This window comes from Pan troglodytes, chromosome 1 (genome assembly GCF_028858775.2).
Source record: "Pan troglodytes isolate AG18354 chromosome 1, NHGRI_mPanTro3-v2.0_pri, whole genome shotgun sequence".
Taxonomy (NCBI): domain Eukaryota; kingdom Metazoa; phylum Chordata; class Mammalia; order Primates; family Hominidae; genus Pan; species Pan troglodytes.
Window position 1 is genome coordinate 112,328,653 of NC_072398.2, and position 26,434 is coordinate 112,355,086.

Here is a 26,434-nt window from a genome sequence, read left to right on the forward strand (position 1 = left end):
CTTACTTCGAGTTCTTGCTTTCACTTCATTTTGGCCTTTGTAGATTCTCTTCCTTTTGTGCTAGCTCAACAATGTGGTTTTATTTTTACATTCTTATATATTTTATCCAGGGTCTTAGTTTCAGTCGAGAAGGTAGTTCAGGATATCAAATCTGCCCTACTGCTAGAAAAGGAAGCCCGGTGTGCCTGCTATCGTAACTTTGGTTTTGATAAGCAAACACGAGCAGTTTTTGACTGCTGGGTTTATAGCATAGGAACCCTGTTGCTATGCAGCTGTTGTTGGAAAATAGTCTGTGGGCTCAGAGTTTCTAAACCAACCGTCTATTGGATGCCCAGAGAAGGAAGGAAAGTGAGGGCCCTGGCTTGCTGATTACAAACCATCTCCATGGTCACAGGTTGCTGGGTGCTCCTTTTACAATGTTTTCCCAGCAGCATGCAGGCAGCAGTAGCTTCCTTTGATCATTTTTCAGTTTCTGTTATTTGCTAGTGAGAGAAAGTTTATACCTGCTTGTGGGGACATGAGTGAAGAAAGAGAGGGGACTTTGAAACAAGAGAAGAGAGCAAACTCAAAAGGTAACTGATTGTTTTCATAGGACCCTATGGGAACAACTAGCCCATTTTTGTTTTCACTCGTGCAGCCAGTTGGGGGAAGGAGAGGAACATAACTCATCCAGGTCTGAGGTCTAAGTCTGAATATTTATTGTGCCTCACAGATGATCCCCATTTGAATCATCCAAATTAGGAAAGAGTTTAAAAAATTACTGAGTAATAGTCTGGCAGAATTTTAATGTGACTTTTCTTGTTGACTTTAAGGTTTAACAGAGGCCCCAAAGGCTGAGAGCAAAATTGTAGGTACTTAAGTACCTTTACCTTCTAAAGCAAGGTGCAAGATTGTCTATATTAGTCAGATATTATATATTCATATAAGAGATTTATTATAAGGAGTTGGCTCATGTGATTATGGAGGCTGACAGTCCTGAGGTCTGCAGTCAGCAAGCTGGAGACCCAGGAGAGCTAATAGTGGGGTTCTAGTCTGAATGCTGTCAGGCTCCAGACCCAAGGAGAGCTGATGTTTCAGTTCAAGTCCAAAAACAGGAAAAGATCTATGTCCCAGGTCAAGCACTCAGGAAGGAGTTCCTTTTTACTTGCAAAAGGGTCAACACTTTTGTCCTATTCAGGCCTTCAGCTGAGCAGATGAGAGCTGCCCTTTAAGAATGGCAATCTACTTTACTTGGTCTACCAATTTAAATGTAAATCTCATCCAAAAACACCCTCACAGGCATACCCAGAATAATGTTTGACCAAATATTTGGGGCCCCCCTGGCCTAGTCAAGTTGACATGTAAAATTAACCATCACAGAGAACAAAAGAAATGTAAAACAGGTAGGCTAAATTGAAAACATACAATGAGATGGTAAATTTATACCTAAATATATCGGTAACTTCTGTTGAAAATAATCAAGAAAAAGAGAGATTGCACAAATAACCAATGTCAGGAATAAAAAAAGATTAATAACTCCAGATCTGCAGAGATTTAGATAATAATAAGAGGATAATATAAACAACTGCAAATAAATTTGAAAGGTAGGTAAAATGGACTGATTCCTTTGAAAAGTAACATCAGAATGCACTCAATGAAAATTAGAAGTTTGAATAGCCTTGTAAGCATTAAAAAATTGTATATGATCTTTTCACAAAAACAAAAAAGTCCAGCCCAGATTGTCCTTCAGTGGTGTGTTCTGCCAAACGTTTAGGTATGAAGTAATTCCAATCTTATGCAAACTCTTCCAGAGAGTAGAAAAAGAGGGAGCATTTAAAAAATACTAAAATTATGAGATTTGTAGCATGATCTTGAAACCTAAACCTGAAAAAGACAGGACAGTAATGAAAAGGAAAATTATAGGTCAATTTCACTTATGAACATAGATGCAAAAATCTTCAGCAAAATAATAGTCAACAAAATAGTAATATCTCACTTATTTGTGGGATCTAAAAATGAAAACAATTGAACTCATGGACCTATAGAGTAGGAGGATAGTTACCAGAGGCTGGGAAAGGGAGTGGGGAGTTGGAGGGGAAGGTAGGAATAGTTAATAGGTACAAAAAAATATAGAAAGAATGAAGAAGACCTACTATTTGATAGTACAATAGGGTGACTATAGTCAATAATAACTTAATTGTACATTTTAAAATAAAGAGTGTAACTGGATCGTTTCTAACTCAAAGAACAAATGCTTGAGGGGATGGACACCCCCTTCTCCATGATGTGCTTATTTCACATTGCATGCCTGTATCAAAACATCTCATGTACACCATAAATATATACACCTACTATGTACTCTCCCAAATTTAAAAAGGTATGTATTAATACATAAAAAGCCTAATACATCATGACTGTATAGGGCAGGAATACAATGTTGATTTACATTTCAATCAGTATAACCTACCACATTAATAAAGGAGAAAAATCTGTGGTCATCTCAGTAGATACAGAAAAATCTTTTGATAATTCAACATCGATTTGTTGTAAAGATTCTAAGCAACTAGGTATAGATGGGAATTCATTGCTATAAGATAACATTTTGGTGACAAGACACATTCCTGCTATCACTACTTCTACTCATCACTGTACCAGAGAGCTCAATAAGAGAAATTAAATGTATAAGGTTTAGAAAGAAAGAAAGAAAGTTGTCATTATTTGCAGATGATCTAATTGTGTGTTTATTTTGATTTTCTACATAAAATAATAGGTTACTAGAATTAATAAGAGCGCTTATTAAATTTTCTGATGATAAAAATAAATGTGAGAATATCTTTTCATTAGATCAGTAATGAATCAGAAACTAAAATTTAAAAGAACATAGCTTAAAATAGCATAAGAAGTATCTATTCTCTAGAAAAGACATGTAAGAACTTTACAGGGAAAAATTAAAGTCTTTGTTGGGTAATGTTAAGGAAGCTGTTAATGAATGGAGAGATACGCTAAGTTTGAATTAGCAAAACCGACATTTAAAAAATGTCAATTCTCTCCAATTTGATGTATAGATTCAAAGCATTTACAATAAAAAAATCTTCACAAAGATATTTTTTGTAGGTTTTTCATGGCAGCATGTGACAAGATGATGCTGAAAAATTTATATGGAAATTCAAAGGATCAAGAATAGCTGAAACATCACTGAAGAAGAACAAGGTGGGCTGAACTCGCTCTACTAGATATCAAGATTTATAAGCAACTACAGTATTTAGGACAGTGTAGTATCGGCACTGGGAGAGAAAAAAAAAAAAAAAACTAAAAGGAAAAAGAGCCCAGAGACTGACTTTTGTGTATGTGGACAGTTTGTTTACGATGAAAGTACCACTGCTATGCACTGTGGGAAAATGTCCTCAAAGAATGACACTAGGGCAACTGGGTATCCCCATGTAAAAACAATTAACCCTAATCTCATATCACACACAAAAATTAACTCCATTTGGGGTATAAACTTAAATGGAAGGTAAAACTATTAATATAAAGTTTATAGAGAATATTGTTTATTGCTTTATTGGCCCCGATTCTTCTCTCCTCCCTGTGCCCATGCCCTTTCCCAGGTGACTTTGCAGTTCCTCTCATAAAAGGGGCAGATTATGTTTTTCCTCCCTGGACTCTATGTTTGGCTTAAGTCCTTTGCTGGAAGTGACAGTATGCCATTCTGGGCCTAGGCCTCAAGGGACCTTGAACATCTCTGCTTGCCCTCTTCCACTTATGCCATCCCCATGAGAAGGATATGCCTGATCCAGTCCACTGACCTTGACAGGGAGATGAGAGACACATGGGTAGAGTTCTGTGGTGAAGCTGCCCCAGCCAAACCCAGCCTGGAGCCAAGCCCAGCCAAGATAAAGTGAGCCCATCCTGGACCAGCTGACCCAGGCACCTGAATGAGAACAAAATAATTTTTGTTTTCCATCATTGAGCTTTGGGTACATTTGTTAGGCAGCAATAAACTAACATAAGAAGGTAATATAGGAAAATATCTATATGACTTCCAGATAGGCAAATGTGTTTTAAGCTAGTCACAAAAGTACCTGCTCACCATAAAGAAAAAGAGTTTTTATGTTAAAATTAAGAGTCCTCATTTATCAGAAAATACTATTAAGAGAGTAAAGAGGCTTGCCATAAAATGGAAGATGATATTTGCAACCATTCAACAAAAAACCAGTATCGAGAATATTTTAAAAATTCCTACACAGAATTAAGAAAAGACAGATTATTTTACATTTTATATAAAAGTCCTTCCACCTTTTATATGTACCTGTTGCACATAAAAATGAGCAAAAAGACTTGAAAGAGTATTTTGCAAAAGAGTAAATCCACCTGGACAATAAACATACGATAATGTTCTCAATCCCAGAAACCAGGGAAATGTAGATTAAAGTCAACAACAAAGTGGTAGCTTAGACCCCAAGATTAAAACAGTGTCAGTGAGAAAATACCAGTTACAGAGATAGTCAGGAACCTTTAAGAAACAAGATGCTGGATGTTACATTGAAAAATATGTGCTGAGCTGTGCTGCTCTGTAACTAACTGCCCTGTTGTGAATCTGACCCACAATGCCTGTGAGAGTGGTGTTTTCTCTGGAGGATTCAAAGGAAAGGACAGTTGCCTCTGTAGAAACTAGAGCAACAGGTGATGAGGAAAGATGTACTGAAATTTCCGCAGGATCTGGTGATGAGGAGAAGCACAAGTTATACCACCAAATATGGAATGGAGGCTTAATAGGTTTAAAAATAATATTAAGGGGGAAGTTTGACTGAGGAACTCTGGCAAATGCCACTTGACTGACACATATGATATCTAGTAGCTTAGTGAAGTTTAGGGATGGTTCCTTGAGAGAATCAACTAGAAAGCCTTTTAAAACTCCTTTGAAGAGAATATAAGCTCTTGAAAAGATCCCAAAGATCAATCATTTCATCAAACAGCTGGGGAAACTGAGGCCCAAAGAGGTTATGTTTTAGTTAGTACTTAAGATGGGGCCAGGTCCTGGGTGTCCAGATTTCTCATGAGGGTTCTATCAACTCATGAAAGCTCATCATCTTAGATGTGTATAATGAAAAACTTTCATTTTCATCTACTCACATTGAATCTCATTGACTCTATTTTTTCTTCCTCACCCAGCTTCTAAAGATCTTTTAGGAAGTTAGCAGCAAATGGGTAACTGTCAGTCAAATTTACCATCACTTGCTGATGTGGGGAATTCCTGGGGTGCCCCATGTCCAGATCAGTTATGTAAGCCCTGAGTGAGATTCATCTGTCACAGGCTCATTGCCTCCTTAGCTCCTGGTGGTTTGAAGCTTCCCTTGGATTTGGCATCTTGTCCTGGGTTCTTGCTCCTACTCTCCTTGGGGTTCAGTTCTCTCTCTTGGATTTTGAGCACAGTGGCACCAACTCCCTTATTCCTGGTGCAGGTGGAGCCGGCTCTGGCTGTGGTTGTGGATTCTGCCATGATCTCTCCAGGTCCTACCTGAGAATTTGATACTCCTTGACTTTTCTCTTTTTACCCCCAACATGGCTTTGTCAAGCCCTGTGATTCTATCTGATGTCTACCACCTTTCTTGTCTTTAAACCACTCTTTCAATCCCCACCTCATTATCTTTTGTCTGGACCATTACAATAGTTACTAAAGGCCCTAAACCAAAAGGATCTGAAGAAATGTGCACCTTTTCTGTGGGAATAATGTAAATAATAGAATTTACTGAGCACTTAATGTGCAGAGCTCTGTTCTAATCTCATTATAGTTATTAACTCTCCAAACAACCCTATGCATTATTGCCATTTTTTAAACTGTGAAACTTAAGCACAGAGGAGTTAAGTAACTTGCCCAAGATAACAATGACAGTGGTTGGCTTTGAATCCCAGAGGTCTGGCTACAATAATGTTTGACCAAATATCTGGGCTCTCCATAGCCCAGTCAGGTTGACATATAAAATTAACCATCACAGGGAGCAGAAGAAATATAAAACAAGTAGGATAAATTGAAAATATACAATGTGATGATAAATCTATACCCAAACATATCAGTAACTTCTGTTGAAACTAATCGAGAAAAGAGAGAATGTACAAATAACCCATGTCAGGAATTAAAAAATATTAATCACTGCAGATCTGCAGACATTCTCCTGAATGCTCCAAGAGCCTGCATTATTAACCCCATACTAATAATTCACCAAACATTGGATAATTGTTATGTGTCAGGCACTGTGCTAGGCACTGAAAATATTGAGTAAATACCTGCTCCTGGGGAGCTTATGGGCTAATGGAAGTGACAGTTACAAACAAAATGTTACATCATTAACAAGAGCTTTAATGGAAGAACGTATACCATGATGTGGCAATACAGAGGAGGGGCCTAGGGAGCTGTGTGAGGCTTCAGGAAGACATCTCATTTTAGCTAACGTGTGAGGACTGAGTTGGAATTTGATAGACAGTGAGGGAGTGTGTTTAATGGGATGCTGGAAGGGAGACTAACCCAAGGGATGGTCTGTCTTATCCAGGGAATGCCAAGGAGCTGGGTGTGGCAAGAGCATGGAATGTGCGTTTGGAGGGGCAGGTGGCTGGGGGCAGGTGGGAAGAGGTGGGGAGTAGTGGATAAAATGGCATTTGAGACCAAATTTAAAGCATCTTGTCTCCACAGCTGCTAAGTTGTAAAAACTTTATTTTGTGAAGAATAAGATAATGACATGATCAGATTTATGTGCTTTGTTTTGTTCTGGTTTTCGAGACAGGGTATCTCTCTGTCGCCCAGGCTCGGGTGCTGTGGCACGATCATGGCTCGCTGTAGTCTCCGCCTCCCAGGCTCAAGCCATTCTCCCACTTCAGCCTCCAGAGTATCTGGGACTACAGGCGTGCGCCACCACACTGGGCTAATTTTTTGCTTTTTTTTTTTTTTTTTTTTTTGTAGAGACAGGATTTTGCCACATTGCCCAGGTTGGTCTCCAACTCTTGGGCTTAGGTGATCCACCCCTCTTGGCCTCCCAAAGTGCTGGGATTACAGGTGTGTGCCACCACATCTGGCCTCTCAGATTGATGTTTCACGAGATAGAGTACTGGACAGAGTGGAGGACACATTCATCCAATAAATAAATTTTAGTTGCACAAGACCCTATGCAGATAACTAGATACTATCTCAGATCTTGAGAAGCCCACACATGTTCTGAAAAAGATGTCCATCAAAACCTCATATTTCAAGGAGCCAAACATTGAGTCCTATGTGAGAAGTCCTGAATGCTCCAAGTGCAGTGACAGTTCAGACAGGAAAGATTCCTTTAGGCCACAGAGGGGTGGAGGAAGTGGGGCTGGCATCAGAAGGCTGGGTCCTGAATGATTATTGTGATTTCAATATGGCTGGCTCCTTGACGCACGTTCTAGCACAGCTAGGTGATAGAAATGACCGTTGTGAGTGTGTGGAAAGGTGGTGTCCACATCGGCCAGAGCGCCAGTGTGTAAAGCCAGGTCTTGATTGACCAGCTGAAACGAGATTCCCAAAGTGCAGTACCCCTAGGCGATGTCCTAGATGATTTTTGGTGGTACATGATAGACATCTAAAGTCTATTAGTTAGGTGTTTATATTAATATGTACTGAAAATACTTAAACAAGAAATGATAATGTTGCTTCTGACTATACAAGAAAATGAGGCAATTTAATCAGTAACTGGAAGTAATAATATGGATGGTGCACAGATAGGACAAAAATTGTTGAGGAAATATGCAAATAACTGAACATTTGGGGGAATTGGGCTAAGGAGTTTAGGAAAATTTAGGAGGGTAGGCACCATAAGTGTTAAAGAGTGGTGCTTCTCTAGAAAGATCAAGCTGAGAGCTGGTGTAAAATGGATTAAATTTTAAAAAGTAGAGGCCTGAGCTGGAGACACCAGTAAGGAAACTGTGGTAATGCATCAGTGGAAAGAGTTTCCTTTATAAGGAATCTGTGCTACTTTTCCTTCACACGTCCCTGTACTTGCTCAAGGTCTCACTGTAAATGCATCAGCTTGCTTCACACGGAAGTGACACTTGCTATCAGAAGTGCCCACAATCTCTTCTGCTGCTTTGCTGAAAAATAGACATTTCTTGATTTTGGCAGTGGTGTTTTGACGATTTGACACATTATACATCACAGTTTCATTTCTGGACTCCTTTCCTTGGAATCAATGCCACTCTTTTTGCATCAAAAAGTTTTCATCGGAATGCAATGGCAGAAGTCTTCCACAAAAAAAGGTAAAAATAAGACTTTCAAAAGCTATCAGGCCAGTGCCTGAAAACTGCAAAGAAACCTGAGCTCTATCCCAGTGAAACTAAGCAGTGCAGAGGCAGCAAAGGCTCCTCCTCCCACCCCAATGTCCAACTCTTGTGCAATGTTTAACTTCAGTCCTTTTGCAATGTCTGCTTTCTTTGAAGAATTGTGGATTTCTTAAGATACTGTAACCCACATTTGCAATGTTCTTCCTGTGAGAAATTATGCATTAAATTAGCACATTTTGAGCAAATCTTGCCTATTCGGGAAGGAAACTACATAGCTATTTCAACGGATGGATCTCTTGCAGCAGGAGAAGTGGCTCTGGTCCCTCTTGGATGCTTTCTGCTTAAAGCCTTGGAAGCTTTCTGCTGGCAGATCCTATGGACTCGTTTTCTTGACATTTTGAACATCCAGAATCTTGTCTATAGATAACACACTTATCCCTTCCTTCATTCTCCCAAGGAGGGGGACACTTCAGGGTCAACCTTCATCCTTAGATGAATAGGTTTAGACATACTTATCGGCGGAATAAATACACTCTTCAGTTTCCTCTGCCACCTCTTAACTACTTTTAGTGGCTTATGTATTGAATGATGCCTTATCTCTCTGAAAGCTACAGAGGAGTCAGAGAGTGAGGCCTGGGGAAGGGTTGTATGACATGTGACCTTATTTGAGGTGCCATCTAGCAGCTTCTTTGTCTACTTCCCATCTCCCAAGCCTCCATATGGCTTGTCTCTTGACAAGATGGTGCCTGAAAGAGTTGCTTCCTAGGCAAAACCACAGGTAAATCCAGTTTGTCCTTGATGATCCTCCCACCTTTCCTTTGGAATCTGTAGTAGATATCTGGTGGATTTTGTTTGTTTTACCAAGATCCCTTTTCAGTTCTTTGGAAACATCACCCCAATTTCTTTGTGATTTTCCTGTGGGAACACCCCTCCCCCTTGGAAGCTGTTTTATCAAGGAACTGTCAGTTTAGGTGTGTTGTCTTCTGGCAAGAAATGAGCATGTGACCCAAGTGTGGCCCATTAGAGTCTGTCTCTGTGGAACTTGAATCTTGAGAAGAGTGACACAGGGCTTAAGAGTGCCTGGAGCACATTTGTCCTGAGGTGGTGTGTCTCAGTCCCCACCACCTGGATCTGCAGCACCTTTTTTCTTCCCATCCATCTCAAGGCCCAGTTGTTCAGCCTTTCCTTTGATGCTACAACATCTTCTTGAAGTAAATTATTATTATTTTTTCTAAAGTAAACCGGACTCTGTTACTGTTGCTTATAATCAAAGAAACTTGAAAAATCCATCCTCTACTCATTTTCTTCGTCCTTTTCTAGGCTTCTTCCCAACCTAAAGCTCTTTAGTGGTGTCTTAGTCATTTGGGCTGCTATAAAAAATACCATACAGTCAGTGCCTTATAAAAAACAGAAATTTATTTCTCATGGTTCTAGAGGCTGGAAAGTCCAAAATCCAGGTGCTGGCAGATTTATTGCATAGTGAGGGCCCACCTCCTGGTTCATTGATGACAGTCTTTTTGCTGTGTCCTCATGTGGAGGAAGGGGCAGAGGAGCCCTCCAGGCCTCTTTTTAAAAGGGCACTAATCCCATCACAACCCAGAACACTCATGACCTAATCAACCCCCAAAAACCTCCCTCCAAATACCATCACATTGAGATTAGGTTTCAGTATGTGAATTTTGAGGGACACAAACATTCAGATGACAGAAAGTGGCTTCACATTTCTATTAGAATAAGACCCAAGTCTCAACCACAATCTGTAAGGCCCAGCCCTATCCGGCTGTCTGGCCCATGGGGACCGCTCTGCCCACCGTCCCACCCTGACTTTTCCTTTGCTCCCTCTTCCACCCCACTCACCTTCTCTCATTTCTTTGGGTGCTCCCTGCTCTCTCATCACAGGGATTTCACAGCCGCACCCCTCTGCCTGCAGTGCTCTTGAGTCTGCCTTCCCATGCCCTCCACATGCCCTTGGCAGGGTTGATTAGGTTAGGGGCTTTCTTAATGCACCTGGTACTTCTGCATCATGGCACTCACCTCAATTTGTAATTGGATATCTACATGTTGATTATTTGATTATTGCTTATCTCCCTCAATAGACTATAAGCTTCATGAGGACATGTTTTTGTCCATGATTATATTCTGGTGATTGACATAGATGTACATAGGAAAAGCCCAAAACATCTTTTAAATTTCTTTTTTTTTTTCTTTTTAAGATGGAGTCTCACTCTGTCACCAGGCTGGAGTGCAGTGGCACTATCTCTGCTCACTTCAAGCTCCACCTACTGGGTTTGAGCGATTCTTCTCCCTCAGCCTCCGGAGTAGCTGGGACTACAGGTGCATGCCACCACGCTGAGCTAATTTTTGTATTTTTTGTAGAGACGGGGTTTCACCATGTTGGCCAGGATGGTCTCGATCTCTTGACCTCGTGATCTGCCCACCTCGGCCTCCCAAAGTGCTGGGATTACAGGTGTGAGCCACTGTGCCCAGCTTAAATTTCTTTATTATAGGTTCAGGGGTACATATGCAGGTTTGTTACATGGATATATTGTGTGATAGCGAGATTTGGGCTTCAATTGAACTTGTCACCCAAATAGTGAACATAGTACCCAATAGGTAGTTTTTAGACCCTTGCCCCCTGCCTCCCTCCTTCATTTTTAAAGTCCTCAGTGTCTGTTGTTCTCATCTTTATGTCCATGTGTACCCAATGCCAAAAAATTTTTGTGGAATGAGTACGTTTTAAAAAGTGAAGTCTGACCTTGTCAGACCACCTGAGAGATGAACCTGTGTTCCTAGCCTTCTTCTCACAATACGATTTCTGAGCTTCCTCTGCTCCCTTTAGGGCTCTGGTCTGCACTAGCATTTGATGGCTGGAATAGTTTAACAGCACACATAAGCATGGTTTTTGCTAACATGCTTTCCTACAGTTCTTCTTTCTCTGGCTTTCTGTTGTACTCCTGTCTAATGTTGACCTCCTGCCACTTGATTATATTCTCCTACTGAGGCCTATTTTGTGATAGAATGGTTACATTCTTGAAAGCAGGAACTAGGGGTATAAAGGCTAACTCTTTTCCTGGTTCTGCCCCTTTGTAGCTGGGTGGACATTGGCTAATTCATTTAACTTCACTGAAACTTAATTTACTCATTTTAAAAATGGGGATGATATCTGTTCCACTAAATATAGCTGTCCCTTGATGTCCATGGTGGAGCAGCTACAGGACTGCCTGCAGATACCCCAGTCCATGGATGCTCAAGTCCTTTATGTAAAATGGTGTAGTATGTGCATATAACTTACACACATCTTCCTGTGTACTTCAGATACTCTTTAGATTACTTAAAATACCTAATACAATGTAAATGTTATGTAAATAATTGTTATGTTGTATTGTTTAGGAAATGACAACAAGAAAAATGTTCAGTATAGACACATCCATTTTTTAAAAGAAAATATTTTAGATTCACAGTTGGTTGAACCTGTGAATGCGAAGAGATAATCAATGTCAAGGCACTTCAGAAAGTTGCTAAATTAATACATAATGTAAGAAGTATCTATTATTACTTTACACCTGAATGTTTGTGTCCCCCCCATTCATATGTTAAAATCGAAACCTCAAAGTTGATAGTATTAGGAGATGGGGCCTTTGGGAGGTTATTAGGTTATGGGGTGGGGCTCATGAATGGGATGAGTGCCCACATGAGAGAGGTCTGAAAGAAAACCCCTTCCCCTTCTACCATGTGAGGACACAGAAGGCACTATCCATGAACCAGAAAGCGGGCCCTCACCAGACATCGAATCTGCCAGCACCTTGATCTTGCACTTTCCAGCCTCCAGGACTTCGAGAAATAAATTTCTGTTGTTTAAAAGCTATACAGTTTACGGTATTTTGTTGTGAGCCGGAGTGTACTGAGAGGATACCTTTCTGATATTCATCATAAGATTTGGTTTCTGGTAGGCACTCTCCAAATGCTATATAGTGCTTTATTGTAGCTGCCCTTATTTCAGATAGTGAGTGAAATAAGATGTGCTACTAGTTACGCTGAGTACGTACCAAGAGCCAGGCACGGAGCTAAGGGCTTCACATGTGATGCTTCCGTGGATCCTTGCAATATTATAAAACTGACGTTAGTTTTTCTCATTTGACTGAGGACAAAATGAGGCTAGAAGAGGTTAAGCGACTTATTCAAGGCCACATAGCTTACAAATTGGGGAGCTGGGATTCAAGTACAAGCCACTGACTCCAAGGGCAGTGCTGTTCACCAGGGTCCACACGGCCGCCTTTACCCTGCACATCCTTTCCGGGGCGGACCAAAGGTTATACTTTACTGAGGGCGTCCTATGTTCTGGGCACTAAGCAGGCTGATACACATACTTCCCCTCACTTAATGTTTACATATTATCATCATTTCACAAATGAGGAAACAGAAGCTTAGAGCGAAAAGCTGCACTGTTGCCCCTGGGTAGGATATAGAAAACTGCAACGGGCCGCCACTGCTACTATTGCAATAATAGAGAAAAGTGGATCAATTGTGAAAATCCCATATTTAAAGACAATGGAGAGCAGTGGAAGCAACGAGCAGGACAACTGAACTAGAGAAGGAAGCATCCTTCCTAGGCCCTCATCCCACCTCACTTTCTTCCCTCTGGGCATTTGCCTATTCAGAGCTTGGGTGAGGGCTTGACCTAAGCCAGCGAGACTCTGAGGAGGGAGAGAGGAAACAGAGGTTGTAGCAGTCTCTCGGGAAAGGCATGACAGACTAGAAACCAGAGGAGCCCTAAAGGTAAGACAGGTTTTCCCCAAGGGACATTTGCTAAACTCTGGGATGCCGATAAGGAGGCTCAAAAACATGGGATTAACACTCACTAAATCTGGGGCTGAGTGCCCGCACCACAAGACAGTTTTGTTTTGAATTTCTTTCCTGGGGCCTGTCAAGCCCAAGAGATCAAATTTGCCCACCTTTTCCCTGGAACCTTTACATTCCTCAGCACCAATTGTCTGGATTTTTTGCGGCAGGTAGATTTTCCCCAGACATTGGCGCCCCCTGCTGTCAGACAGCAGCTTTGCAGGGACTTGGAGCCTGGCTCACAAACCATCGTAATGCTGATGGGGACAGAAAATAAAGGGTCGCTCGATGTCCGCAGGGTACTGCTGAGCCTGGTGGGCTGCTCAGGAAAGCACAGGTCATCTGGAACGCCTCAGACTGCCCCAGCCCCACGCTGCTGCTGGCTGCTTCCCGGTGTGGGTGGCAGAATCTGGGACATTGGGAGCCTTTTACCGTGCTCCCAAGAATCAGGGATTTAACCCCAATGGATGATGACTTCCAAAGTCTGAGATGGGCTAGTCTCACTGGTTTCTACCAGTGAGACTCGTCCTGAGTGTTAACTCTACCTGACTTGTCCTGAGTGTTAACTGTCGAGACTGATAGATACCTGTGGCTCCAAGTCCCTGTCTGTAAAATGAAGTCAACGGTGCCCACTGCACAGGGCTGTTTGTGCGTTAAATGAGACAGTGTGTATGGAGTGCTTAGCATTGCCTGACATAGAGTTAGAGCTGGGTTACTAGTGAGAATAGCAGTGGTAATTCTTGTTGTTAGGGCCGCCCCCCTCCATCCTCCTCAAGCTCCTCAAAGCGAGCTGCACTGGCCACCTCTTAGAAGTGGTGAGAGCTGGCCTGAATGCTCTGGGCCGTTCGGACATCCTCAGCCTTCCTTACAATGGGACAGCAGGGGTAGGAGCCTGGTACTCAGGGCTGAGAAAGAGGAAGACCTGGGCTTGGGAGAGGAGACACCAGACAGTTCCCTGGACTTCAGCCTCCTTTCTGTGACTGGCTAGCATTAGCTGTTCTCAAACCTCAGGCCTGTGGAAGCTGAGTCGTCTTCCTAAGTAAGTTGCTAAAACTGTCTCTGGAAAACTGTCTTTGTGAAGACTGCATCTCAGTCTCACATTCAAGGATGAAACTCTGACTGCCCTAAATGGAGGAGTTGACAGACCTAATGGAGAGCAGTGGTTAGATGACACAAGATTGTTCTTGACTCGGAGAACTGCTCTTCTGACTGCTTTGTGTGGGCGTCACATGCTGGCTGCTAGGGAATCCATGGGTGTGGGGGTGAAATGCTGTCTGGGGACTTTTTGGTGCCAGACTTCTGGGATGAGACAGGCTGGATCGGGGCCTCGGTCCTCCAGTTTCCTGGGGAGCTGAGACCTTTGGAATACGGGGCTTCAGCTCTGGATTGCACCCATTTCCTGTTTTGTAGTTTCCCTAGCTCTCAGGTCACCCAGTCACCAGCACCCTTAGCAGCAGTCTCACAGAGGTTTATTTCCTGGCAAGAAAGAAAACTTCTCATCACTCTATTTTGAAAGCACACACCATTCCTTGGGTGCCCATCTGCACTCCCAGGTCTTGGCACCCACTCCCTCATGGGCCCTGCTGTGATCCTGTCCCACAGTGGGCCTTGCCTCACCTCTGGCTGGAGAGGTTGCAGCTGGTTGCCAAGCCCCTGGAATGCCCTCCCAGGGTCCCAGACTCTGCTACCCACACAGAGATGGAGCCAGCAGCAGTGTGAGGCTGGGGCCGAGTCTGAGGCCTTCCAGGCGACCTGTGCTTTCCTGGGCAGCCTGCCAGACCCCAGCAGCAGTCTGCAGACATTGAGTGAGCCTTTATTTCCTGTTCCCATCAGCACTATGACTCAGTTTGTGACTTTTTTACCTGCTCACCTATGTTACCTTAGGTTTGGGCCTTGTGACTTTGTTTTGTCCTAGGGTTGCCAGAAAAAATGCAAGATGTCCAGTTAAATTTGAATTTCAGATAGATAAGGAATCATTTTTTTTTAAGTTTAAGTATGTCCCAAGTATTGCATGAGTTATCCTCATCCTAAAAAATGATTCCTTGTTTATCTGAAGTTCAAATTTAACTGACTGTCCTATACTTTTATTCACTAAATTTCTATTCACAGTTAACTGGGCGTCCTATATTTTTATTCAGTAAACTTGGCAACCCTGTTCTCATCTCCCCCATCAGAGGGGGACTTCCTGAACTCAGGAACTTTCTGAACTTTCTCGGGGAGGCTTCCAGCCTGACTGCAGGGACTTAACCCCACTGTTTAGAAGAATCATAATGGATGATTTCTTCCTCAGACTGGGAGATCCTTGAAGGTAGGACTTGTGTCCCCCTCCCACTGCCACACCTTAGATGCTCGAACTAGGGCCAAGGGACTCAGCACCTTGTGAACGAGGTAGGTCCCCTCGGGGCTAAAACCACAGGGACCTTGGTGCTGTTTGCCTGCTCAAGGGACCATATTTCCTGAAATGGCACAGGGCTGGTGAGCGGCAGGGAGCCTTGAGAGGAGATTCCCTGGGATCACATGTCCCGTGACAGCTGCCGGGCTGGGGAATGTGCTCTGAGCTAGGTGGGCTTCCTGTGGGCGCCTCATGTCATTTTACCAGATACAGAGGTGCATTTTACCCTTTCTGCCACATATGGTATGAGATAATGGGCAGGCCTGGACCCTGTTTTCTCTGCCCGATGGCCTATCAATTTCTTGCCTCATCTCAGAACAAAGGGCTAACTCCTTATATAGATGAGGGGAAATGATTTGCCCAAACACCAATCAAATTAAGGGAAGAATTGGGACCAGGATAAGTTCTTTTGGTTCTCAGTCCAGTGCTCAGCACAAGTCTGTCTTTCTGTGGGCAGCAAGGACTTGAGGCAGGACGTTTACTGGAGCCCTGAGCCCTGGCAGCAGCAACTGGTTATTGCTTCTGTTCTCAGCAGTGATGACAGAGAGTGTCAAAACCGAATATTCACTGGAGGCAGAGTCTGAACACTTCAAATAAGATGTGGTGAATCATATGGTTGAAGGGAAATCCCTGCCGGTTATACACTGATAGCCTAGCTAATTTTAGGGAGATAGACAGGGAGAGCTTCTGGTGTTTATGTTTTGAAATTTCCCTTTTTTTTTTTCTCCATAAAGGAAAAATAAACTTTGTCCTTGGGTGGTGAAGCCGAGGAGGCCTCTGGAAGCTGTGCTCAGTTAGTGACAATGCCAAGGTCTGAACACTCCTGTAGATTGCCCCTGGGCTCGCAGGATCCATCGCCTTCCCCTCCCGTCCTTAGCTCTCCACTCATTTCTAGAAACCCTTGCAATGTGCACGGGCCATTCCAGATGTTACTGTGTTAGAGGCATAGAGGTTACTGGGTCCTACCTGCAAGGGTGTCTCTTTCTGAAAAGGGCAGACTTTTCTGCTTTTGCCTGAGCTCTCCTTAGTATATTACCTTTCCCCCACCCACATCGTTATCACCCTTTTTGCTGCATATCAACCCCCCAAGGGGCCCCTTAGAATCCTCCGTTGGAACTTGCCCACAGTCTCTAACGGGAGAGGGGTACTTCTGCAGTTGGGATTTTTAAACCGGAGCCCTTTTCCCTTGGGCAAACTCTTCCCCCCACCTCTTGTCCACCTGGCAGCTCTTAGGAGTGATTAATGGAGTAGTCTCTCATTACATTGCTAGAGGGGAGAAGGTGAGGAGGCTGAATGAAAGGGAGAGGGCCCTGGGGCTTGGGTGGATGGGCTTGTCTCTCTGGAGGGGCCCAGAGGTCCTTTTAATACCTGGGATTTCATGCACAGATTCCTCTGTGGTCAATAAATTACATTTTAAAATGTTTTAACTAAAATGAAAGTTTTAGAAAGGACTGTCTCTCCAGCCTTGATGCTTTGACAAGAAGAATAGTTTATTCTTAAACAAGGCACACACAAAATATTTACCATAACATTGATTATATTACAATAAATAATTTGTTTATTTGATATCTTAAAGACAAGTTGCATATTAGGAGAAAATATTTGGGATGCATGTAAGTTGCAAAGGTTCAGTTCATATTATATATAAGAACTACCATAATTCAATAAAAGGAGATCAAACAACTCAATAAGGAAATGGATAAATGACATAAACAAGGGTTTCACAGAAAAGGAAATATATATGGTGAATAAATACATGAAGAGATATTCAACCTCATTAGTTATCAAGGAAAAATAAAGACAATAGTGAATTAACATATATCTATTCAATTAGCAAATATTACAGCTTGTTAACATAGGGAATTGGAAACAATTAGACAGTCACTTACATATTTGATAAAAATGTATTGAGCCCTACTTTGCACTTGTAAACCAAAAATAAAATTCTAAGGCCCCACCCACCCGTCTGAATGGACTCCTTCTCTTGGCCAAGGACATTCCAAAGTTAGCCTGAAAAACGAGTTTTAGGCCATGGTAGGAAGGGGGAGCCAGACATGCCTCATTACACTGTCCTCTCTTTTGGAATTACTGATAGAACAAACTCTTTAAGTCCGATAGAGTTTATTCTCTCTGAAGCTTCCTACCTGGAGGCATCATCTGCATGATAAAACCTTGATCTCCACAACCCCTTATTATAACCCAGATGTTCCTTTTCACTGATAGTAACTCAACCAATTGCCAGTCAGAAAATCTTTGAATTTGCTTGTTACTTGGAAGCCCCCCACATCCAGTTGTCTCACCTTTCTAGAACAAACCAATGTACATCTTACATGTATTGACTGATGTATGATGTCTCCCTAAAATGTACAAAAACCAAGCCATACCCTGACCACCTCAGGCACATGTTTTCAGGATTTCCTGAGGGCTGTGTCATGGACCATTGGTCACTCATATTTGGCTTAGAATAAATCTCTTCAAAGATTCTATAGAGTTTGACTCTTTTTGTTGATACACTGGATTCTCTTTCAGGTGCTCAGGATATGGCAACAAACAAAGAAGATAAAAATGCCAGTTCTTGTGGTAGCTTACATTCTTTTGGGAGGAGATAGAGAATAGACAATAAATGTAATAATTAAGTAAGTTGTATCTTATGCTAGAAGGGGAAATATATAGGAGAAAAAGAACAACTGAGAGTGATGGTGGGATAATTTTCCAATTAAATGGAGCATTCAGGATGTACCTTATTTAGAGTGTGACACTTGAGAAAGACTTGAAGAGCATGAGGAAGTGGCTTGTGCAAATGCCTAGGGGAAGAACATTCCAGACAGAAGGGACAGCCAGTGTGAGAGCCCTAAGGTGAGAGATCAACAGGATTTCTTACACCTTGTTGAAGGGAATGTAACTTAGTACAACCTCTTTGAAAATCAATTGGCATTATTTTGTAAATTGAATATCTCATAAACAGCAGTTCTACTCTTAAGTACGTAGCCAAAGGACACTCTTAACATGTGCACCAGGGGAAATGTGCAAGAATATTCATAGCAGCAACATTCAAAAAATGAAGCTCCTCAAAGGTCCAGGCATAAGAGTTTTAAACCATATTGTTTAGGCATATGTTTCTATTGTCCATTGCTGCATAACAAATAATCCCAAAGTTTAGTGGCCGAAAACAACAACAATCATTAATAATCCTTTATAGTTTCTGTGGGAAACCAGAAATTTGGACAGGGCATAGAAGAGATGGCTTGTCTCCCTTAGAACACCTGGGGGCTCATCTGGGAAGACTTGAAGACTGCAGGGGTGACTCAACAGCTACGGTTTACAGTCATCTGGAGATGTAAGGAGTCACATGTTTTGTGGTTGATGCTGCCTATTGGCTATGATCTCAACTCAGTTGTTGGCAAGAAAACCTACATGTAGCCTCTCCATGTGGTCTCTTTACATGGAATATTTTGGATTTTCTCAGAGCATAGTGGCTGGGTTCCAAGAGCATGTGCCCCTGAAGAACAAGGCAGCAGTACATGAAATTTTTATAATTTATTTTTGGAAATTACAGTGTCATTTTTTTCTTATTTTATTGGTAGAGGCAGACACAAGTCCTGCCTATGTTCAAGGGGAGGGGACATAGACACCAGCACTCAATGGGAAGAATGTCAAGGTGTATCAGTCTGTTCTTACACTGCTATAAAGAGATACCCAAGACTGGGTAATTTATAAAGAAAAGAGGTTTAATTGGCTCATGGTTCCACAGGCTGTACAGGAAGCACGGCAGCATCTGCTTCTGGGGAGGTCTCAGGGAGGTTTTACTCATTGTGGAAGGCAAAGCAAGAGCAGGAGTCTTACATGGCAGGAGCAGGATCAAGGGGTTGGGGGAGGTGCTACACACTTTTAAACAACCAGATCCCATGAGAACTCTACCATGAGACAGTGCCAATGGGATGATGCTAAACCATTCATGAAATATCCATCCCAATGATTCAGTTACCTCCCACCAGGTCCCACCTCCAACATTGTGGATTATGATTTGATATGAGATTTGGGCAGGACACAAATCCAAACCATATCATTCTGCCCCAGCCTCTCTCAAATCTCATGTCCTTCTCACATTGCAAAATACAATCATGCCTTCCCAATAGTCCCCTAAAGTCTTAACTCCTTCCAGCATTACTCAAAAGTTCAAATTTCAAAGTCTACAAGACAGATCTCTTCCTCCTATGAGCCTATAAAATCAAAAACAAGTTAGTTGTTTCAAGACAAAATTGGGGTATAGGCATTGGGTAAATACTCACTTTCCAAAAGGGAGAAATAAGTTAAAAGAAAGGGGCTATGGGCCCCGTGCAAATCTGAAACCCAGAGGGCAGTTATTAAATCTTAAGCCTTCAAAATAATCTCCTTGGACCCCACATCTCACATCCAGGGCACACTGGTGCAAGGGGTGGTCTCCCAAAGCCTTGGGCAGCTCTGTGGCTTTCCAGGACCTGTTACTGCTCTCATGGGCTGGTGCTGAGTACCTTCAGCTTTTCCAGGTGATGGGTGCAAGCTGTTGCCGTATCTACCATTCTGGGGTCTGGAGGACAATGGCCCTCTTCTCACAGCTCCACTAGGCACTGCCCCAGTGGGGATTCTGTGTGGGGGTTTTAATCCCACATTTTCCCTCTGCAATGCCCTAATAGAGGTTCTCCATGAGGGCTCCATCCCTGCATTAGGCTTTTGCCTGGATATCCAGGCTTTTCCGTACATCCTCTGAAATCTAGGTGGAGGCTCCCAAGCCTCAAGTCTTGTACTCTGCACACTCACAGTCTTTAATACCATGTGGAAACTGCCAAAACTTATGGCTTGTACCCTCCAGAGCAGTGGCCTGAGCAGTACCTGGGCCCCTTTGAGCCACAGCTGGAGTTGGAGCAGCTGGGATTCAGGCAGCAGTGTCCCAAGGTTGCAATGGGCAGCAGGGCTCTGGGTCTAGCCTACAAAATCATTCTTTCCTCATAGGCATCTGGGCCTGTGATGGGAGGGGTTTCCTTGAAGGTCTCTGAAATGCCTTTGAGGCATTTCTCCCATCATCTTGACTATTAACATTTGGTGCCTCTTTACTTATGCAAATTTCTGCAGCCAGTTTGAATTTCTCCCCAGAAAATGTTTTTTTTTCTTTTCTACCACATGGCCAGCCTGCAAAATTTTCAAACTTTTATGCTCTGCTTCCCTTTTGAATGTAAGCTTTAGTTTTAGGTTATTTCTTTGCTCATGCATATGAGCATCAACAAAGAATTATGCTCATGCATATGAGGTTGTTAGAAACAGCCAGGTCATATCTTGAATGCTTTGCTGCTTAGACGTTTATTCTGCCAGATATCCTAAATCATCACTCTCAAGTTCAAAGTTTCACAGATCCCTAGAGCAGGGGCACAATGCCTCCAAGTTCTTTGCTAAAGCATAGCAAAAGTGACCTTTACTCCAGGTCCCGATAAGTTTCTAATTTCCATCTGAGACCTCCTCAGCCTGGACTTCACTGTCCATATAATTATCAGCATTTTGGTCACAACAAATTAACAAGTCTCTAGGAAGTTCCAAATTTTCCTTAATCTTCCTGTCTTCTTCTAAGCCCTTTGAGCTGTTCCAACCTCTGCCTGTTACCCAGTTCCAAAGCTACTTCCACATTTTTGGGTATGTTTATAGCAATGCCCTACTCCTTGGTACCAATTTTCTGTATTAGTTCATTCTTGCACTGCTATAAAAAACTACCTGAGACTGGGTAATTTATAAAGAAAAGAGGTTTAATTGGCTCATGGTTCCATAGGCTATACACAAGCATGGCAGCAGCTGCTTCTGGGGAGGCCTCAGGGAGCTTTTACTCATAGTGGAAGGCAAAGCAGTAGCAGGTGTCTTACATGGCAAAGGCAGGACCAAGTGGGGGCGGGGAGGTGCTACATACTTTTAAACAACCAGATATCATGAGAATGCTATCACAAGACAGCACCAAGGGGATGATGCTAAACCCTTCATGAAGGACCCACCCCCACCAGAATTCACCCCCTGGTGGGAGGTGATCCAATCACCTCCCATCAGGCCCCACCTCCAACATTGGGGATTACAATTGGACATGAGATTTGGGTGCGGACACAGATCTAAACCATGTTACAAGATAATGTTGTAAGAAAAGTATGTAGGATAAAATATATTGTTTTGATTATTTTTGAAAAATACAACTTGCCACAGTCCACCCTCTGGCCACAACAATTCACATCCCTCTCATATGCAAAATGTACTTGTCTTCAAGACTCCTAAGGCTTAGCCTATTATGGTATCAGCTTGAAGAGTAGGTATCATAACTTAAATCAGGTCCAGGTGTAAATGAGGATACTCAGGTGTGGTCTTCAAGGATAAACTTTAATATGTTCCTCTTGATCTGAAGAACTGTGAATTAAAGAGGTAAGATTTCTTCCCCCCACATATCCAACATACAGTGGTCAGTTAGGCATACATAAGTTACAGACACTTCAGTTCATAAAGAGGCATATAGCAGTCACTGGTCCATAGCAATTCTGAAATCTATCTGGGTTCCTATTGCCAGTTATAATTAGCTTTAATTCTACTCTTTGGAAATTGTTCTGAGTGTCTCTTCACTTTCCCCTCTGGGCTCTTGGGCTCTTGAGCTCTTGGTATTGCCTTCTAAGTTATTCTTTTCATATATAAAACAGCTCATGTTTATAGCTGAGTGATTTTCCAAGCCTGTTCTCTTCTTGTAGAGGGTTTGGAGTCTAAAATCCTCTTCATTTTGTGCTGTCCCCTTCAATCTAAACTGGAAAAATCATTTTAAAACTTTGTGTGCTTTTTATGTCTCAATTTATATCCACTTCATTAATCCAAAGTCACATTCATGATTATCTTAGAGATAAGGCCTTCTCTACCTTGAGCACCCACCCAGTGATGCTCTGTGGGACAATGCCCTAAGATTTTAAGAAGTTCTATGTTTTTTTTTGAGATGCAGTCTTGCTCTGTTGCCCAGGCTGGAGTGCAGTGGTGCGAGCTCAGCTCACTGCAACCTCTGCCTCCCGGGTTCAAGCAATTCTCCTGTCTCAGCCTCCTGCGTAGCTAGGATTACAAGTGCATGCCACCACACCCAGCTAATTTTTGTATTTTTAGTAGAAATGAGGTTTCACCGTGTTGGCCAGGCTGGCCTTGAACTCCTGACCTCAAGTGATCCACCTACCTCAGCCTCCAGAAGTGCTGGAATTACAGGCGTGAGCCACTGCACCTGGCCCGAAGTTCTATATTTTAATAGAGAGGATCTGCAAGCCATGCCCTTCAAATCCTTATAAGGGAGAAAGCCCTTCAGACTGACAGAGTAAAGATCTCTGAATATCTACTCCTTTGTAAAAGCAACTGGAACACTGGCAAAAGTTGCATTTCTCAATTATTTCCATAACTCTGGAAATTAATCAAAAGCTTGTAAAAATTCAATAAGTATTTATTTAAAAAATTGGGTTAATCTTGACAAGAAAAAGCAAGATTTGTGATATTTTTGTGTGCTCAATTCTCATTCCCCTTGCCCCAGCTCTGTGGTAGCCTTGAAAATCAACAGCCTTGGAGCCCTGATACCTGTGAAAATTAGCAGTCTTGCCACAACTAACTGGAGAGGGGCAGGATAGGCTTGGAGTGCCCCCTAAAAGCTCCATCTCCAGAGAATTGTCACTCTCTGACCTCCCTGGAAAAGCCTCATTCACAGGACTTATCTTTATTTGCCTGACTCAGAGTTCACTCAGAAAAGCCCTACTCCTAGGGTATTTTTCAAAAAACAGTCAGCTGCAACGGTTTCACATTAAGCTGCTTGAGTCAGTGATACCACCTGGGGCAAAGGGCTGGCCAAGAAACTTAAAAAAAAATCTAAGGAATGAAATATCCACTGGGATCTTTGTAAAAGTTTAACATATTCCTGTGGATCTAGGACATGAGCATATATAGGCGATATGCATATGCCCAGGAAAGACGTGAGAAAGTCCACATCTCTCATCTCTGGCTGACATTGAGGCTCTGCACAGCAAGAACTGAAGGGTTAGCAGAGTTGTAAACTGCTGGGAACTGAAGATATGTCCCAACAAATATAGAACCCATGGCATAGGATGGGAGATTAATTGCTTCAAGGCATTTAAATAAACCACTCTCCAATTATTAGCCAATCACCAAGCTAGTTGAATACAGGCTGCACATGACAAAGATGATAGACTTTACAGAATTATTCTAGGAAACAAACAGTAGCACTTAGTTCACTAAGTAAACAACAGCAAAAATAACAAACTTAGGAAGGATGGGTGGGAGGGAAGGAGTATCTCATTTTCAGAGTTGCCACATTTTATTACTTAAAATGTCCAGTTTTAAATAAAAAATTAAAAGCTATGCGAAGAAACATGTCAGTATGGCCCCTACACAAGGAAACACAGTTGACAGAAACTCTCCCAGAGGAAGCCCATATGTTAAATTTATCAGACAGAGAATTTAAATCAACTATTATAAATATATTCAAAGAACATAATTAAAGAAAATTATATCTAAAAATTATGTCTAAAAATTAATTGTTTAAATATATTGCAACAATGTCTCACAAATAGAGACTATCAATGAGTCACAATTATAAAAATAAACAAATAGAAATTCTGAAGTTGAAAAGTACAAAAACTGAAATTAAAAATCACTAGAGAGTCTCACCAGCAAATATGAGCCAGCAAAAGAAAAAAATCAGCAAACTTGAAGGTAGGTTGAGATTATTCAATCTAAGTAATAGAAAGAAAAAAGAACTGTACCTCAGAGATGTGTGGGTCTCCATCAAACACACCAACATGTGCATAATGGGACTCACAGAGAGAGAGGAGAGAGAAAGGAACAGAAAGAATATTTAAAGAAATAATGGATAAAGACTGCCAAAAGCTGATGAAAAATAATCTTCCCACCCAAGAAACTCAATAAGCTTGAAGTAGGATAAACTCAAAGACATCTACATGCATTATTATCAAATTGCTAAAAGTCAAAGACAAAGAGAGATTAAAAGTTGTAACAGAAAAACGACTAATCATGCAAGGGCTCATTAATGAGACTAATAGCTAGCTTCATATCAGAAGGCAGTGAGACGACAAATTGAAAATCCTGAAAGAATAAGGCTGTCAATCATGAATTTTATATTAAGCAAAACTATCCTTCAAAAATGAAGGAGAGGTTGGGCACAGTGGCTCACGCCTGTAATCCCAGCACTTTGGGAGGCAGAGGTGGGCGGATGATGAGGTCAAGAGATTGAGACCATCCTGGCCAACATGGTGAAACCCCGTCTGTACTAAAAACACAAAAAAATTAGCCAGATGTGGTGGTGTGCACCTGTAGTCCCAGCTACCCGGGAGGCTGAGGCAGGAGAATTGCTTGAACACAGGAGGTGGAGGTTGCAGTGAGCTGAGATAGCGCCACTACACTCCAGCCTGGTCACAGAGCAAGACTCGGTCTCAACAACAACAACAACAACAACAACAAAAAAAAAAAAAAAAAAAAAAAAAGGAGAAATGTAAACATTTCAAGATAAACAAAAAAATTAATGAAAAATAACTAGAATAACTTCTCTATGAGAAATACTAACAGGAGTTCTTTCAGGTTGAAATGAAAGAACTCTTGCAATAGCTTGACTCCATGTAAAGAAATGAAGAGCATTGTTGAAGGTTACTACATAGGTAAATTTTTAGCTACACTGACCAAGAAAAAAAGGGAAGAGCCAAGTTTCTAAACTCAGGAATGAAAGAGGGGACATCACCACTGACCTTACACAAATAAAAAGGATTTTAAGGGAATACTTTAAACAATTATATGCCAACAAATCAGATAACTAAATGAAATGGGAAAATTCCTAGAAAGACACAAACTACTGAAATTGACTCAACAATAAATACAGAATCTAAATAAACCTATAGCAAGTGTTAAAGACTGAATGTTTGTATTCTCCCCAAATTTGTATGTTGAAGCCCTAAACCCCAGTGTGTTGACATTTGGAGGTAGGACCTTTGGGAGTTATTAGGTTTGGGTGAGGTCATGAGCATGGAGCCCCTAAGATGATATTAGTACTCTTATAAGGAGATGAAGGGACCAGCACTCACTTTCTGCCACATCATGTGAATATACAAGAAGGGATCTATCTGCCAACTAGAAAGAGGGTCTTCACCAGGAACCAAATCAGCTGGCACTTGATCTTAGACTTCCCAGTCCCCAGAAGTGTGAGAAATGTTTGTTATTTAAGCCATACCACCTATGGCATTTTTGTTATAGCAGCCCAAGCTAACTAAAGATAGCAAGTAAGGAGATTGAATAAGTAGGTAGACTGCTTAAATGTCTGCCTCCTTCCCTTAGAGGGAGCACCCCAGGAAAGCAAGATAAAAGTGCACAGCATTTTTCGACTTAGCCTTGGAGATGACACAACATAAGCTCCTTCATACTGATAGAGGCAGTCACAAAGGCCTGCACAGATTCAAGGAGAAGACACAGACCCTTTACTTTAATGTGAGAAGTATTAAAGTCATTTGGCAAGATGAGCTTATAAGTGGGAAATATTGTTGAGGTCATCTTTGGAAAATACCGTCTGCCACAGCAGGCATATATATGTAAACTATATTTAAAAAGAAGGTTGTGGTTAGCTCTTTAGGAGAGAAGAGGCAGAAGGAGAGGATGGGAAGGAGTACATGTGTGTTTTGATTAGCGGTCTAGTTCTGGAATGGGTGGTGAGCAAGGTCATCTAGTATCACTGTACAGGCTGGGATTCGAATAACTCCAGGAACCATTATGAATTACAATGTGAGTGGGACTCCTAGAACTGTGCAATATGGCCACACTGCCGGTGGTTCACAGATGCTTATTATAATATAATTTAATATATTATCTGAAAGTAACAAGTAATAGAAAATAAATACA

The 26,434-nt window shown here is 41.9% G+C and overlaps 1 long non-coding RNA gene across 1 annotated transcript in view; it reads left to right on the plus strand.

Annotated features, from left to right (window-relative positions):
- Positions 1-335: 335 nt before the first annotated feature.
- Positions 336-26,434, plus strand: part of LOC107967857 (uncharacterized) — a 28,159-nt gene continuing 2,060 nt past the window's right edge. The window contains exons 1-2 of the long non-coding RNA XR_001708597.3: positions 336-572; positions 3,094-3,189. This is a non-coding gene — a long non-coding RNA (uncharacterized LOC107967857). The remainder of the gene's footprint in view (positions 573-3,093; positions 3,190-26,434) is intronic.